Source organism: Carassius gibelio, chromosome A15, assembly GCF_023724105.1.
Source record: "Carassius gibelio isolate Cgi1373 ecotype wild population from Czech Republic chromosome A15, carGib1.2-hapl.c, whole genome shotgun sequence".
Lineage (NCBI taxonomy): Eukaryota > Metazoa > Chordata > Actinopteri > Cypriniformes > Cyprinidae > Carassius > Carassius gibelio.
In genome coordinates, this window is record NC_068385.1 from 1,425,633 (window position 1) to 1,441,267 (window position 15,635).

The 15,635-nt window shown below is 35.7% G+C and overlaps 1 long non-coding RNA gene across 1 annotated transcript; it reads right to left on the reverse strand.

The window, feature by feature from the left end:
* Positions 1–691: 691 nt before the first annotated feature.
* Positions 692–3,241, reverse strand: LOC128028640 (uncharacterized). The gene is made up of 2 exons (XR_008187191.1): positions 3,170–3,241; positions 692–1,913 (listed from the first exon to the last, which is right to left on the reverse strand). It is a non-coding gene; the product is annotated as an uncharacterized LOC128028640 (long non-coding RNA).
* Positions 3,242–15,635: the final 12,394 nt, after the last annotated feature.

Consider the following 15,635-nt stretch of genomic DNA (forward strand, 5'->3'; position numbering starts at 1 on the left):
CTGTGCTAAAGCAGTGCAGGGAGGAGAGTTTTATTTAGTTACACAAAGCTTCTCTAATAAGCCTTACAAATGATACCCGAAGGCAGGTACAGAACCAAGCTCAGCGGAGCATATCACTGAGTACAAGGTCTTCCTGAGACGCTGTGGGCATCACTGGCTAACAATAAAAGCTTTAAGTATTGTGTGCTGTGAATGAGGTATGATAATATGTGGTCCAAATTATGTCAAAATAGCTCTTGATATTCTGTTTTAATAGATACTGTTTTGTCAGCTTGGAAAACAGTATAAATGTTTAAAACGTCTGCATTTTGTATTTGAGAAACTAATAGACACATGAAAGTCTGTCTGAAAATAACCAAGATGCTTCTTCACCAAACTGAGCTGTCATGGGAATGTATAGAACATAAAAGACTTACTACAACTCCCACAAAGTCTAGACTGTAAAAATGTGCATAGTTTAGGAGAAATGGCTAAAAATCATTTTGCTTATTTATTATTTATAGATGAAGGAGTTACAGTATTTAGATACAGTACCATTAGTCGCTAATTTGCATTGATTGGACATATCAGATCAGTATTCAAAGCAGTATGGGCTATTGATATCATTTGCTTCATTCTGAACCTCTGGATAAACATTGGTAATCCAAGAAATGAAGAAAAACACCCATAACTGAGAAAAAGAAATGCACAATTCTGTTTGTATTTTTACATGGCAAAGATTTATTTAAGGAGGCTACAGATCACTGTAAGGTAATTAATATAAAGCCCGGCTTATTTTGGATTACGCATGAGAACAACAGAAGCAGATAATGTAACAGATCGTGGAACAATGACATGAATAATCCTTGTGTGACTGCTGCCAGTCTAAACACAATAGGTTCAGGGATTAAATTAGTCAGACTTTGATATGTTGTTCTGCTGTTAGGCTTTGGCTTTTCTCTGGTTGGATGCAGTTGTTCTGTTGACAGAGATGGCTCCTGAGGGTACAATACCCCACACAAAAAGAGAAAAACAGAAAAAAAAAAGAAATGGAATGGTTCTTGTGCATTTTTGAAGACAGTGTGTGTGGTGGTTGTCTGGACAAACCTTGCTGAAATACTTAGGGTTTCTGTGTGGTTGCCAGGGTGTTGCTGTGCAGTTGCTATGATGGTTCTGGGTGGTCTAACTGGCCCAGGACAACAGAGTATTTTTGAGTTTTTTTTTTAAATGTTTTTGAAAGTCTTATACTCACCAAGGCTGAATTCATTTGGTTCAAAAATTCAGCAAAACATTAATATTGTGAAATAAATTTAAAATGTTTACTATTTCAGTATATTTTAAAATATAAAATATTTCTCTGATGGCACAGCTGTTTTTCAGCAGCCATTACTCCAGGCTTAGTGTCATGTGTCTTTCAGAAAACATTATATGTTCATTTGGTGCTCAATTATCATAATAATAATGTTTTATTTATAAAGCGCCTTTCCCAAGCTCAAGAATAAAAGATGTAGATGAGGAACAGTCATTTGAAAATGTCATCTGAAATGTCCTCTTCACCTGAATCCTGTTTCATGCAAAGTGGAACAAAATATTTACTTCACCGTGATTGCAGCCGTATTTCCAGAAGACATATTCTCTATCTAAATGCATAACTTCCTACAGTGAAGAGGCCACAATATTTTATCAGCAGGTCAGAGAGATCTTTCCGACTGGATGCATTCAGAGATGAAAGCGTGCTGGGGAACAGTAATTTGATGGGTGAGAAATCCTCTTTCAGAAATGGGATTACAGTCGGACCATGACATCTGCGGCACAAGGACTGGGACGGTGTGACTACAATCTTGGTACATTGATCACAGATGGAAAACAAAGCCGCCAGCTTTATAGACGGCCTCTTAATATCTTCTCACTCTTGGGAAGCACATTTCCTTTCTCTGCGTGAACAAAAGCAGAACAGAATAGCAAGAAATGTCCTTGACCAAAATCGGTCATTTTTAGAAAATATTTTTTGCTACTCCTCATACTGTAAAGTAGTAGAGTATTTGAAAAGATTCTGGGCATTGAAAAGAGATGATCTTATACCTGATCGTGAAACTTAAAAACATCCTAATAAAGAGAAACTGGAATTTATCTAAGGCTTTCTATCATCAGTTTGTTCTTGATATCTGCAATTATCATCAGGTGTATATTTATGGGTTTGTTTGTTTATTGGTACTCTACAATCATCTTTGCAGTTGCTTTAACCTCTACTCAACCTTGACTACTTTTGCAGTGCTTCTCAGATGTGTAATGCATTGCGACTGTATCAGAAATATAGCTCTCAAATCTATAGCTTTCCATTTGTGTATATATACAGTATATACTTGGTTTAAAAGACACAAGACTCAGGGATTTGTTATGACATATATGACACATGACTTTTCAGGGTTTTGTTCTGCAAAAAAAAAAAAATAAATAAATAAAAACACCTGTAGGTCTATCATTTTAGAAAGAGGGACTTATTTTTCGTCCAAATCTGAATAAAAATCAGACTTCTGGACCTCTTTGGTAAACATGAAAATGCGGTTTGGTTTGAATAAAATCAAAGCTCCTGGCTGGTCTGTGAGGCAAAACCCTTCAGACAGGACTGCAGTCCTTCACCAGATACACTTTCAAACACAAACTTCATTAACATTGCTAATGAGGCTTTTCATCCTCATTAATTAGAGGCTCTGTGAAGTGAGTCTCGCTTTTCAGAAGAGAAAAAAATAAGATGGGGGCACTGGGGTCCCTGCTCTTGATCAGTGCTGCATGAGGTTCGGTATACCAATCAAAACAGCAGCATTAGAGTGAGTGACATTGAAGCAAAAATCTACATCATCTCCAGGGCTTACAGCTGCTGAAATAAGGACAGAGAAACATGACCAGATTTACACTGGTGGCGAGTCGCTGACTGCAAGCGCACAAGATCATATGTACTCATGTAACCCGTCGCCACCAAAATCAGGCAAATAGCCGATGTGACATTACTAATGTGCAAGGGAGATTTTAGGGTACATAAACAAATTGGTGGGAGTCGCTATGTGAAAACTAACATAGCTTCAGGATACGTTCATGGGTGAATGCTGGAGGAAAATATCAAGTGAAAATGAGATACAACCTGCTAGTCCTAAAGAAACCTACAGACAGAATTAAAAAAAGATAGCTGTACCTGTAAAGATCACAGAAGTTTCTCCTGGAAAGTAAGTCTTTTGCTGCCTCTTGCTTTTCCAGATTTTCACCTGAGAAAAATGTCAAATGCAACTTCTCTAAAATTATTTTGAAGAAATCACAAATAAGACTCAAAGTCAAAGCCTCAATATGAAACAAATTATATATATATATACAGTACAGACCAAAAGTTTGGACACACCTTCTCATGCAAAGAGTTTTCTTTATTTTCATGACTATGAAATTTGTAGATTCATACTGAAGGCATCAAAACTATGAATTAACACATGTGGAATTATATATGGAATTATATACATAACAAAAAAGTGTGAAACAACTGAAAATATGTCATATTCTAGGTTCTTCAAAGTAGCCACCTTTTGCTCTGATTACTGCTTCGCACACTCTTGGCATTCTCTTGATGATCTTCAAGAGGTAGTCACCTGAAATGGTCTTCCAACAGTCTTGAAGGAGTTCCCCGAGAGATGCTTAGCACTTGTTGGCCCTTTTGCCTTCTGTCTGCGGTCCAGCTTACCCCTAAACCATCTCGATTGGGTTCAGGTCCGGTGACTGTGGAGGCCAGGTCATCTGGCACAGCACCCCATCACTCTCCTTCTTGGTCAAATAGCCCTTGATGCCTTCAGTGTGACTCTACAATTTTCACAGTCATGAAAATATAGAGAACTCTTTGAATGAGAAAGTGTGTCCAAACTTTTGGTCTGTACTGTATGTATGTATGTATATGTATATATATATATATATATATATATATATATATATACACACACACACACATATATATATACACACACACATATATATATATACACACATATATGTGCATTTTAACACAATTATAATGTTATATTTATCATTTTAGGATTTGTTTTAGGAAATGTTATTACAGTTAAAAGAACTGCTTTCTATTTTAATATATTTTAAAATAAAAAGTATTGAAAAAATATTTTAAAGTATAGATAGATTTTTGCACTTTAAAAATACTTTGAAGTACAGGTAGATTCTTGCCCTTTACTTTGACTTGATATGAGTTCTCCTTTGTTCGTTGTTTTATTTTTATTTATTTGTGTTTAAATTATTTTGTTTTCATAGGACTGAATACTTTCCAGCCCTGTTTTATCTGTGTGTACATGTTCTGCTTGTGAAGCACTTTGGTCAACATTCTTGTTGTTTTAAATTTTATATAAATACATATAAATATATTTGACCTTGACCTATTTTATTTACTATTTCAGGAGAAACATCTGAGAAAAAGTTAATACTTAATAAGAACTCATTGAATCTATGAAAGGACAATCTCTGAGTAATGTGAAGCACAGTGAGCAAATAAATACATTCAGAAACCATACAAAATTGCTATACATTCCTGCCAGTTTGAATTATTCTGCTGTTGGTGTGTCTTCAGTATGTTCGGTCACAGGAGTCATGATTAGTTGCATGTGTGTATCTTGAGTATGTATTGGTATGAATAGTAAAGTGTGCTCTCTGAACTCACGTTCATATAGCCATGCTGAGGTCACTGTCTCTACATCTTTATGTCTCTCTCTGATGTGTTTCACCAGCTCTAATATCCTCAGGGCTTGTAACACATCTCCACCACAAAAACGCAGGCCGAGGTCCATAGGAGCTATAAGCCAGAAGAGCCTCAGTCCTGCCCTGCATCTTTTATTTATCAAGCGAAAAGTCTGTTAAAATGGTGTCTGTGCTTATTATAGCCAATTTGCCATTTAAGTTAAAACACCTGAATTATTCATAACTTTTGGTATTCCTAACTTAATATAAATGATAGTTTGAAACTGCATTTTGTATTGATTAAGGCCCAGCTGTAGCTGAGAACACTTCAGGACTTCCAACTGCTTGCATGAAAGGTTGAAAGAATGAAAGCAACCCAATGGAAATAAACAAACAAATAAATAAAGAAAAGTGCAATTGTTTTGATAAAATGTGCACGTACTGTTGGTGTATGAGGGAAAGAGCTGAATTAGTTTTTTTAAGCAAAATGTAAATGATCTCTTAGCATATGAAAAACACAATGCGGAATTAAAACGCTATCATGTCATCCAGATTGTGTGAAAATCTATTTGTTTAAAATTGCAACTTTATAATTGGTCTTTTAAGGCCCATTCATACCAATGATAACTATAACAATAAAGATATAGTTTTAAAAGTCATTCTAAATTTAAAAAAAGTATTACAGAGTCCACACCCTAACTATAATGATAGCAGAACAGAGTAAGGCCCAATCCAAATTCTATTTTATGCCCCTTCCCCTTCCCCTTCCCCTCCCCCTCCCCCTCCACCTACCCCTTTCCCTTGTCCCTTGAAACAGTGTCAAGGGGTAGGGGAGAAAATATTCCCCTAAGGATTGGGACACGACTACCATGACGTCACACTTCATCATTCGTCGTCTAGCTCTTACAATACACACATATACTGGTGTGCTGGTGTGCATTAGAGCCTTTAATTATCGTTCTGTATTAATGTGCTGCTTACTGACATACACACACACACACACATTTCGGAAATCGCGCAGCTCACACATCCAGGAGAAAATAAACTTGTCAATGCTGCCCCATGAATTTTAATATAGTTTAAATACTGAATTGCTACATTATATTTTCCAGCGACGAGAGGATACAATCGCTGTTTTTAAGTAAACTCACTCTAAAATGAGAAACGCACAGACGCCAATACATGCAACTTTCATTTCTCTCTACTACTGTGGCACTATCATGCACTCTGTAATGATATGACGTTAGCAAACAGCGATTTTTTGCAAACATTTCTTTGAGTAACATGACCACTAATATGAACTCACAATTGAATGTAACTTAAAACAAATTGAATGTAAAAAAAAAAAAAAGCTTACATTTGTGGGTCTTTTTGTTCGCTGTAGCAGCCATGTTGCCGAGATAATTCATACCCCTCCATTTGAAGTGTGGTCCCGAAAAATCTTCGTTTGAAGGGCTATCTGGCCCCTCCCTTCCCCTACATCGAAAAGAGAATCGAGACAACCCTACCCTTTCACCTGAACGCGCGAAACGGAGGGGTAGGGGAAAGGGGAAGGGCTATGGGTAAGAATTGTGATTTGGCGTAACAATATCCATGGAATCACTTTCTGGACAAATTTTCCATAGGATTAACAATAAAAATATTGACAGCCAATCAGAATCCATCTTACTATAAAGAGTTCAAGCATTTAGAATAGCACTTCTTAAAAAAAACAGAATGATATTGTGCTTTAGTGTGGACACTTGCATCATTGTAATTCTCTTTATTGTTTTCGTTCTTGGTGTGAAGGGGTCCTAAGTTCCAATATTTTCACAGCTGAAGTATTATTGATAGCCTTCAAGAAATTGTCTCTAGAAATTAGAAAAGGCATTTAAAGGCAAATAAAACTCAAACCCAAACTTTGAATAAAAGACAAACCAAAGACAAGTGTCGGTTCATACTGTAACTCCATTAATGGATTCATGCCTGAGTGTTAAAAGTGATGTAACACCCCTTCAACACTGTTCTCACTCTTTTGAGATGTAAAATTGATGTGAAATGGTAAAAAAGGTCATAAGTTATAATATATTAAACTTATGACATTTTATATATATTATATAATATATATATATATATATATATATATATATATATATATATATATATATATTAAGTAAAAGTGTTAGCTGAACCGTTTAAATTGATCAGTTAAAGATGATATGGACAATAAAATATAATATATAGACAATATAAGAACATGATTGAATTGCATATTTATAATTATGAAAGAAATTGCTTTATTGGGATATGAATATGTCAAATGTGTAATTTAATTAAAACCTATTTCCTATTAGGTATTCAAATAATACTTTTTGCCAGTGTATGTGTTCCCTGGGAATAAAATCTATGACCATTTTCTGCTGTTGTTTTAAAAGATGAAATAGATGACCATAGAAAATGCATAAGTCATAAGAAAATGCATTTACATGAGTCATATTTCACTTTTAGCTTGCAGGCATAAATCAATTTACAGAGCTGTGGATGGAAAGATTGTCTTTGGTGTGTCTTTTCTTAAAAGTCTGGGAGATGTTTGAAAGTTGGGAAGCTGAAGACCATTGCTCATTGTGCATTTATATTCTTATGCATATTGCACATTCATTGAGTGAAAGTCAGTCTGACTACTTGCACACCAGCGCAATGTGACCCAGACATCTGAAAAATGCAGTGACTGATGTGTGAACAAAGGAAGGTCCAAACAGTCAGCAATCCCATAATGCCAAGAAAACAACAGCTGTCAGATCTTGGTCAGAAGAGAGGGATCGAGATGCTTTTGCCACTTGTGAAGGACGTGCTGGAGTTGTGGGTCAGTTTTGTGAGGTGATGCCATGCGATTCATTTGCTCATCTGGTAGCCCCGGGATGTTTAGGAGGAAATCTAGGCCATGTCATCTGTGTGCACACACTCCCCTGGTGCACTGCTTGATGATTACCAAGTCAAACACACACTTGCATTGGCTTAGAAATGAGTACTGCATCTGCGCCAAAATGACTACACACACACTCGCAATCAAAAGAGTGAGAAAACATCAAGCAGACATCCTTGCCTCTTAGTTGTCCTCTGCGTTGCATCATTGTCTCTTGGGTCCTTCACTGAATTCTGACATCTGAAGCGCTCAAGATTCACAAACATCAAAGCTCAGCGGATGGTAACCAATCCTAAATGTAGTTAAAGACAATTAAAGAGACATTTCACCATGCGAACAGTATGAAAGGAGTTAAATAATAAATTCATAAGTTAAAAATATGACATAAAAATACTTTTAAAGGAATAGTTGTAGTGAACTGTTCCACTTTGGTTGCATGTGTCGTATTGGAATAGTTATTAGGATTGTTTTCTGGTGCTTTTTTTGTGTCCTTTTTGTTTTCATTCATTGTAATTACATGGAAAAGTGCAAGCGCTTTTTTTTTTTGTCCTTTTGTGTTCCACAGAAGAAAGTCATTCATAAAGTTTTGAATACAAAAAGAAAAATACATACTTTCAAATATAATTTAAATATATGAATAATAATTAAATATACTAATATTATTTATTGTAAACATAAAAAAATAACAAAAAGTATTTTTTTTTCTGAAAAATAATAAAAAATGTTCTCTCTACTTATCTACATAATACTATACTTATCTACTTACTATATTACTGTATTTAACTGCTAATACATTTTTGTCAATTTTTCTATATTTTAATGTGTTAATGTTAATTATTATTATATTAAATATCCAATTTAAGACTAAAATATTTAAACTATGTTTAAAATATATTTATGCATATATGTTTCTACCTCTCTCTCTCTCTCTCATAAAACATAAGTGTAGGCTACTCTAAAACTGGAAATGTGTTTTGTTGCCCCTGAAGTATATTCTGGAAAAGAAACTTTGGTATATGAAGGTTGCATCTAAATATATTTAACTATTTGAAAATGTATTTAATGGAGCTTCACTGAAACATATATTTTGCATATATTTAAAATATATTTTGGCCAGAAAAAAATATATATATTTGGCCATATGGGATGACACAAATTTATTTTTGTTGAACTATTCCTTTAACTTCCCTTTTAACCTCAAAAGGCAATTCAACTGAATAAACCTTGTAATTTGAATGACAGTTGGAAAAGACAATGCTTTACACTGAGATAATATCACTTCTTGATGTAAGTGAGCAGTTGTGGGAGCTGGGGTTTCTTTCTTTTCAATTGATGGATAGCTCAGAAAATACTTGTCGATACTGTGAGCACAAAAGTGCCTGCCATCATATGTGCGCTTTCAGTCATGGTAGGTGTGCTTTTGGATTATTGGTTTCAAGGATAAAGGAGTTTAAGCAAGCAGGCACTGACACAGACACTCAGTTATTGTTGGGGCTCATTTAGAGATGCATCAGTCAGCCCTGATGTAGGCTGTGATTCTGACCATTGGTCTGCTACATCTGTGATTCACCCTCTTCCACACGTTGTGATGGGGAACTGACAAATGATCAACGCACAAAAATGTACACATCTGTGTATGTCCACAACTACAGATATGCACAATAAAGCAAATAACTTTGCAGCTATTTCTTCATTTTGTGCTTTCATTGTGATTAAAGCTGGTAACTGATGACAATCCTAATGCTAAGGTTTAGTTTTCTCAGTAATATTGCTCATTGGAAGCATTGATTGAATGTTTCCAATTTGCATAGCATTTGTCTACAAACCCGATTCCAAAAAAGTTGGGACACTGTACAAATTGTGAGTATAAAAGGAATTGGATAATTTACAAATCTCATAAACTTATATTTTATTCACAATATAATATAGATAACATCAAATGTTGAAAGTGAGACATTTTGAAATGTCATGCCAAGCATTGGCTCATTTTGGATTTCATGAGAGCTACACATTCCAAAAAAGTTGGTACAGGTAGCAATAAGAGGCCAGAAAAGTTAAATGTACATATAAGGAATGGCTGGAGGACCAATTTGCAACTTATTAGGTCAATTGGCAACAAGATTGGGTATTAAAAAAGCCTCTCAGAGTGGCAGTGTCTCTCAGAAGTCAAGATGGGCAGAAGATCACCAATTCCCCCAATGCTGCGCGAAAAATAGTGGAGCAATATCAGAAAGGAGTTTCTCAGAGAAAAATTGGAAAGAGTTTGAAGTTATCATCATCTACAGTGCATAATATCATCCAAAGTTTCAGAGAATCTGGAGCAATCTCTGTGTGTAAGGGTCAAGGCCGGAAAACCATATTGGATGCCCGTGATCTTTGGGCGCTTAGACGGCACTGCATCACATACAGGAATGCTACTGTAACGGAAATCACAACATGGGCTCAGGAACACTTCCAGAAAACATTGTCCGTGAACCAGAGGTGTCAAGTAACGAAGTACAAATACTTCGTTACTGTACTTAAGTAGAAATTTTGGGTATCTATACTTTACTTGATTAATTATTTTTCAGCCGACTTTTTACTTCTACTCCTTACATTTTCACGCAAGTATCTGTACTTTCTACTCCTTACATTTTAAAAATAGCTTCATTACTGTTATTTCATTCCGGCTTGTTTTCATTCCAGCTTGTCATCATTTAAAAAAAAAAAAAAAAAAAACTTATCCAGATAAATCGCGCCACCCGGATGGAGTGAATTTGATTGTGGTTGGATGAGAAGTATAAACCGATACCATTCCGACACCCTATTGGTTTGTACGCGATCCATCGCACCTGCACATGACACAGATCACATCACACTCCAGCAAGGGCATAGCCAGTTTTGGGTTCGTTTATCAAAAAATATGTTTTTTAAAAGTAGGGCTGGGTATGGAACCGGTATCCGATCGCCTCAGAGTCAGTCCGCTTACATTTCATATGAAACCGGCGTCAGACCGGTCTCCTCCCCGTCTTTCAGCGCGCTCTTCAAACCGCAGACCACGAGAGGAGCAGCGTGAGCTCAAACAGAGACAGAGGACACAAGGTGTGTGTTTATCTATAGATTGTTAGAATATCTGTATCTGTGCAGTTCTTTGTCATAAATACAGTTTACAAAAGGTCACGAGGGAGCAGTCGCTTTCTCATCCACTGTAAAGTTTCTGTTGTTCACCGCTCACCACAGCCGTTTCCTCCAGCGAAAATCTAGCCCTTAACACATATGAACGCATACTTTAATTACACTTATTTAAATATACTTAAATTTAAATCATACGTACTTTATACATACACTAGCTACTGTGCAAAAGTCTTAGGCACGTTAGTATTTTCGGTGTTCGGCTATTTATATCTTTTGCTGTAGTGTGTCAGTAGAAAATATCAGTTTACATTTCCAAACATTCATTTTGCCATTGTCAAACTGCTTGTTCATTCAAAATTGCACTAGATTATTATTTAAATTAATGGCAAACTGATATTTCCTACGGACACACTACAGCAAAAGATATACATAACTTAAACCCTTTTTTTGGAGTGAAAATGCTATTTTTTCTTTTCCATAAGACTTTTGCACCAACAACATTGTTGCTACTTAATAAAGAATGAGCATACAGTAGCTAATTCACAGAACTGATTAAATACATTGAGAGACGGCACTCATTTTAACTAAATATCAGAGTGAGTGACAGAAATACAGTAGAAACATTATGTGTGGTTTTGTATTAAATAATGACCCAGATTGTGAAATACATTTATTAGCCTTAAATTAAGGGAAGCACAACTTGGGAAATGAGAGCATCCAATGTGAAAGCTATGGATTTATTTCAAATATTTTAAATGTTCTTTAAAGTTATCCATAGTTTTTTGGGGGGTTCTTTTTTTTAAGTATTGGTTCAGGCACCGTTTAGGCGCCGGTACCTTTTAAAAGTATTGAAAAGGCACTGGACCCTACTTAAAAGTTATTATTTCTCACTGGCTCATTTACCAAATGGGTGCTTTCTCTTCGTCCTCCACAAATTAAGCTGCTGTAGGTAGTTCGGTAGCGAGATGTTTTTTATAAATTATCGTTTGCGATTGATGACGCGATTAACAATGTTGTTAAAACTAGGCTTTACCAACTTTGTAACTCGTTACCCCCCGAACACTGGACATAGCAGACGTATGTATCGAATACAGGAAGCTATCAATCAAGAAGGTATCAGGATTATGAGTTATTTTTCATTTTTAGTTTTTGATTAAACACTTGGATTAATCATTAATTTTGACAGCACTATAATGTCTATTGTAAATAGACATCCATACAAGTGTAATTGTTACTAAGCCTGCACCAATGTTCTTATCCATTGCCCTCACAGATACCTGCAGCTAAGCTTCGATGTACATTTTCATTCCATTAAAGGTTATTGATGACTTGCCTCTGAAGTTTGACTTTTTGCACCATAACAATACTTATTGGCAACTAGTCATCATATCTCTAGCTCTTTAATGTATTTGCATTGTACTAAAATGCGTTCATTTTCAATGGGCATATATGCGGCTGAAACAGGTAGCCTAGTGCATCCCAAAATTTTCAACATGAACATTTTAATATAACATTATATTCATTATGGCCTTTAGAAAAATGTTTTTTTGAGGGGGTGGGGTAGTGCACAATAGGCCCCTGTGGCTCGGCCCAAGCTTTTGTTTTTATTGGCATTTTTTTCCCTTACATTACTTTTACTTTTATACTTTAAGTAGATTTTTAAACCTGTACTTTTACACTTTTACTTGAGTAAAAAGCTTGAGTTGATACTTCAACTTCTACAAAAGTCTTTTTAAACCCTAATATCTATACTTCTACTTGAGTAATGAATGCCAATACTTTTGACACCACTGCCGTGAACACAATCAACTGTGCCATTCGCCATTGACGGCTAAAACTCTATAGGTCAAAAAAGAAGCCATATCTAAACATGATCCAGAAGGCTCATTTAAAATGGACTGTGGCAAAGTGGAAAACTGTTCTGTGGTCAGACGAATCAAAATTTGAAGTTCTTACTAGAAAACTGGGATGCCATGTCATCCGGACTAAAGAGGACAAGGACAACCCAAGTTGTTATCAGTGCTCCGTTCAGAAGCCTGCATCTCTGATGGTATGGGGTTGCATGAGCTTGTGTGGCATGGGCAGCTTACACATCTGGAAAGGCACCATCATCGCTGAAAGGTATATCCAAGTTCTAGAACAGCATATGCTGCAATTTGCAAATATGCAGTTTAAATATATAAGTATTATATATACAGTATAAGCACTATTTGCATCTTGGTGTGGTTTTTATGCTAATCTTAAATGCCCTTGTAAGGTGTTTTTACTTGAAAATGTAAGTAAATTCAAGTCTATATGTACCCAGAGTCATGTTGTTTTGACAAAAGAAAAGAGGAAAAGAATTACAATTAATTTGCTCAAATTGCATAGTCAGTGCAATTGGTTTAATCTGATTAATGTGTAATTAACTTGAATCCTAAAACCGCATGAATAACCATAGGTCTCATGGCAAAAGGGTTTTTCAGCATAATCTTCAAAAAGTACCATTTTAAGAGGTGCAATTGAACTAATTTGTATCACTAAGTCATGCATGTCTTTTTGCAGAAGATGCAATCTGAATCACCATTTTTCTTTGTCTAGTCTGTTATCAGTAGTGGAATCTGGGTTGTTATATTGACTTGACAATAAGTCTCAGGAGCTGTTAAAGGTATTCTGCAATACAAGGAAAACAGGAGAGACATGAAATCCTGCTTTGAGCCAGTGTGCTGGATGATTTTCCTCTAATACCTGAAAGCCCAGGGCCAGCAGACCCACAGGTGACGTGCTTCAACATTATGAGAAAATAGTGTCTATTTCAAAAACCAAAATATAAGCCACAGAAAATAAACAACTACAGCCGTTGGCTAGAATGTCATTTCCCACACCGTTTACAGGAAATTATTCTCTTAACAGTATGTCCATGTGCAAAAGTTCAAGTACATGGATAATAGGGGGAACTAACAGCACTATGGATGGGTCTAACAGAGATCTTTTCACAATAACTGCAATTAAAAACTATAAATGCACATTCTGAGCACAGAGGTTATCAGGTGAGTTCTGCATATGTGAGCTTGATCATTATTGATGATATCTGCAATTGGGTCACAGCTCTCCTCACCTGGGGTCCAATCTCATGCATAAGCATAAGATCAATTTGCCCATAGTCATGGTGGGGCTGGGACTCTGCCATGATCACTAGTTTACTGCGCCACTATTCATCATCTTATAGGGTCAATAGATTCCAATTCAGTCGCATTTTATCTGACAGTTTCTTGGTTACAAAAATACTGTAATATCCAAAAGATTTATTTGAACAGTATTTTTTTTTTTCTTATGGGGGTGTTAGTGTAACGGGTGTATTAAGGCCGTTGTGTAGGGGAAATGGATTATGGCTGCCCTGGAAGTTTGGACAATGAAAGGATCTTGGTCCCCGTTCCCCAACCTTTTAGTCTCGTTACATACTAATGTTTGTCTGTGGTTTCTTAACTCTATTGTGTTAGAACACTACTGGTTGACAAGGGTAGGCTTCAGTTATAGTAATGATACACGGTGGCTTCCTGAAGTGAAATTGCATATATGACAGTGCGAAGTGAGACTTCCCCACTCCCTGACAGCTCCCAAGAGAAAAGTACACTGTAGATAAGTTTAGAAAGTAATTAAACTATTTATTCTTTTAGATTTCTTTCTTATGATTATTTTTTTTATCTGATTAAGAAATCAACTAAACGAAAAGACAAAGAATTTACAGTATTTGTGCTGTTTTTACAAATGTACACAATCACCTTCAATATATCAGTTGAAAAAAAAAACGTTCACTTGTGATTTAACAAATACCTAATGAAACTTCAAAATGAAATCACATACATTTTTTGGTAGACACACAAATTCTCACCCTTCTCAAATGATCACCTTAAAACAAAAAAACAATACACAATTAAATCTCACTTTAGAATGAGCACTTATAAGAAATGTCCTTTCAAAGGTTTACTCACAGTAACATGTTCTGTAGTCCACTTGAATTATCACAGTTCCCTGTTTATCAGTACAGTCACTGAATAAAAAGAAGAAGAAGAAAAAAAAATACCCGTTCGTAGAACGATGAATTAGAGTGCGTTGTCTGGACGTAGGGTGCGTTGAAAGCAACTTTATCGTACGAACTTCTCGATCACAACGCTACACTCACTTCTGTGTGCGACCATGCGTCATACGCCGCGCTCTTCTTCGTCTCCTGTGCAAAAAGCGGACCACTCGCCAAAATAAAAGTATCCCAAAAATAAACTCAAACTTTTTTTTTTTTAAACTTTGTCCATGTTTAGCATGGGAATCCAACTCTTTAACAGTTTAAAAAACTCAGTATGCATGAAATAGCATTTCACCCCCCCCCCCCCCCTAAAAATATACCCGTTGCATAAGGTAACTTCAACATTTACAGGGCCTAGTCTGTGATTTTATTGCTGCCCAAATCCAGAGCTAGTCTGTGAAAAACACCAAGGCTTTGTGGTAATGTATGTCTGAATCCACATTTCTCTGTTTTACAAAAAGGGATCAATTCAAATGTAGTTTTGTAAGTCCATTTTGACCACCACCAAGCACCATACACTAACAGTGGCACTTCAGTGGCATACATTTTAAATATGGAAATTTACTGAAATAGTGGAAATTGTTTACAAAAATAATATTATGTCACCATTCCACTAGTACAGCAAGTAAGAATTAGAATAAAGTCATGTAAACTTTAGAAATGGGCTATTATATTAAAATATTTTTTTATATACATTTACATGAATTAGGGCTTTTTTGCCCAAGCATTTGACTATTTCAACAAGTAACAGGTCAAATGTTTACCTTGTGTGAATAGGAAGCTATCTGTTAACTTATTTCTGGTCATTTTCACAAAAAAAAAAAAAACTTCTTCATCATTTTAAGATGTAAAATGCAAGCC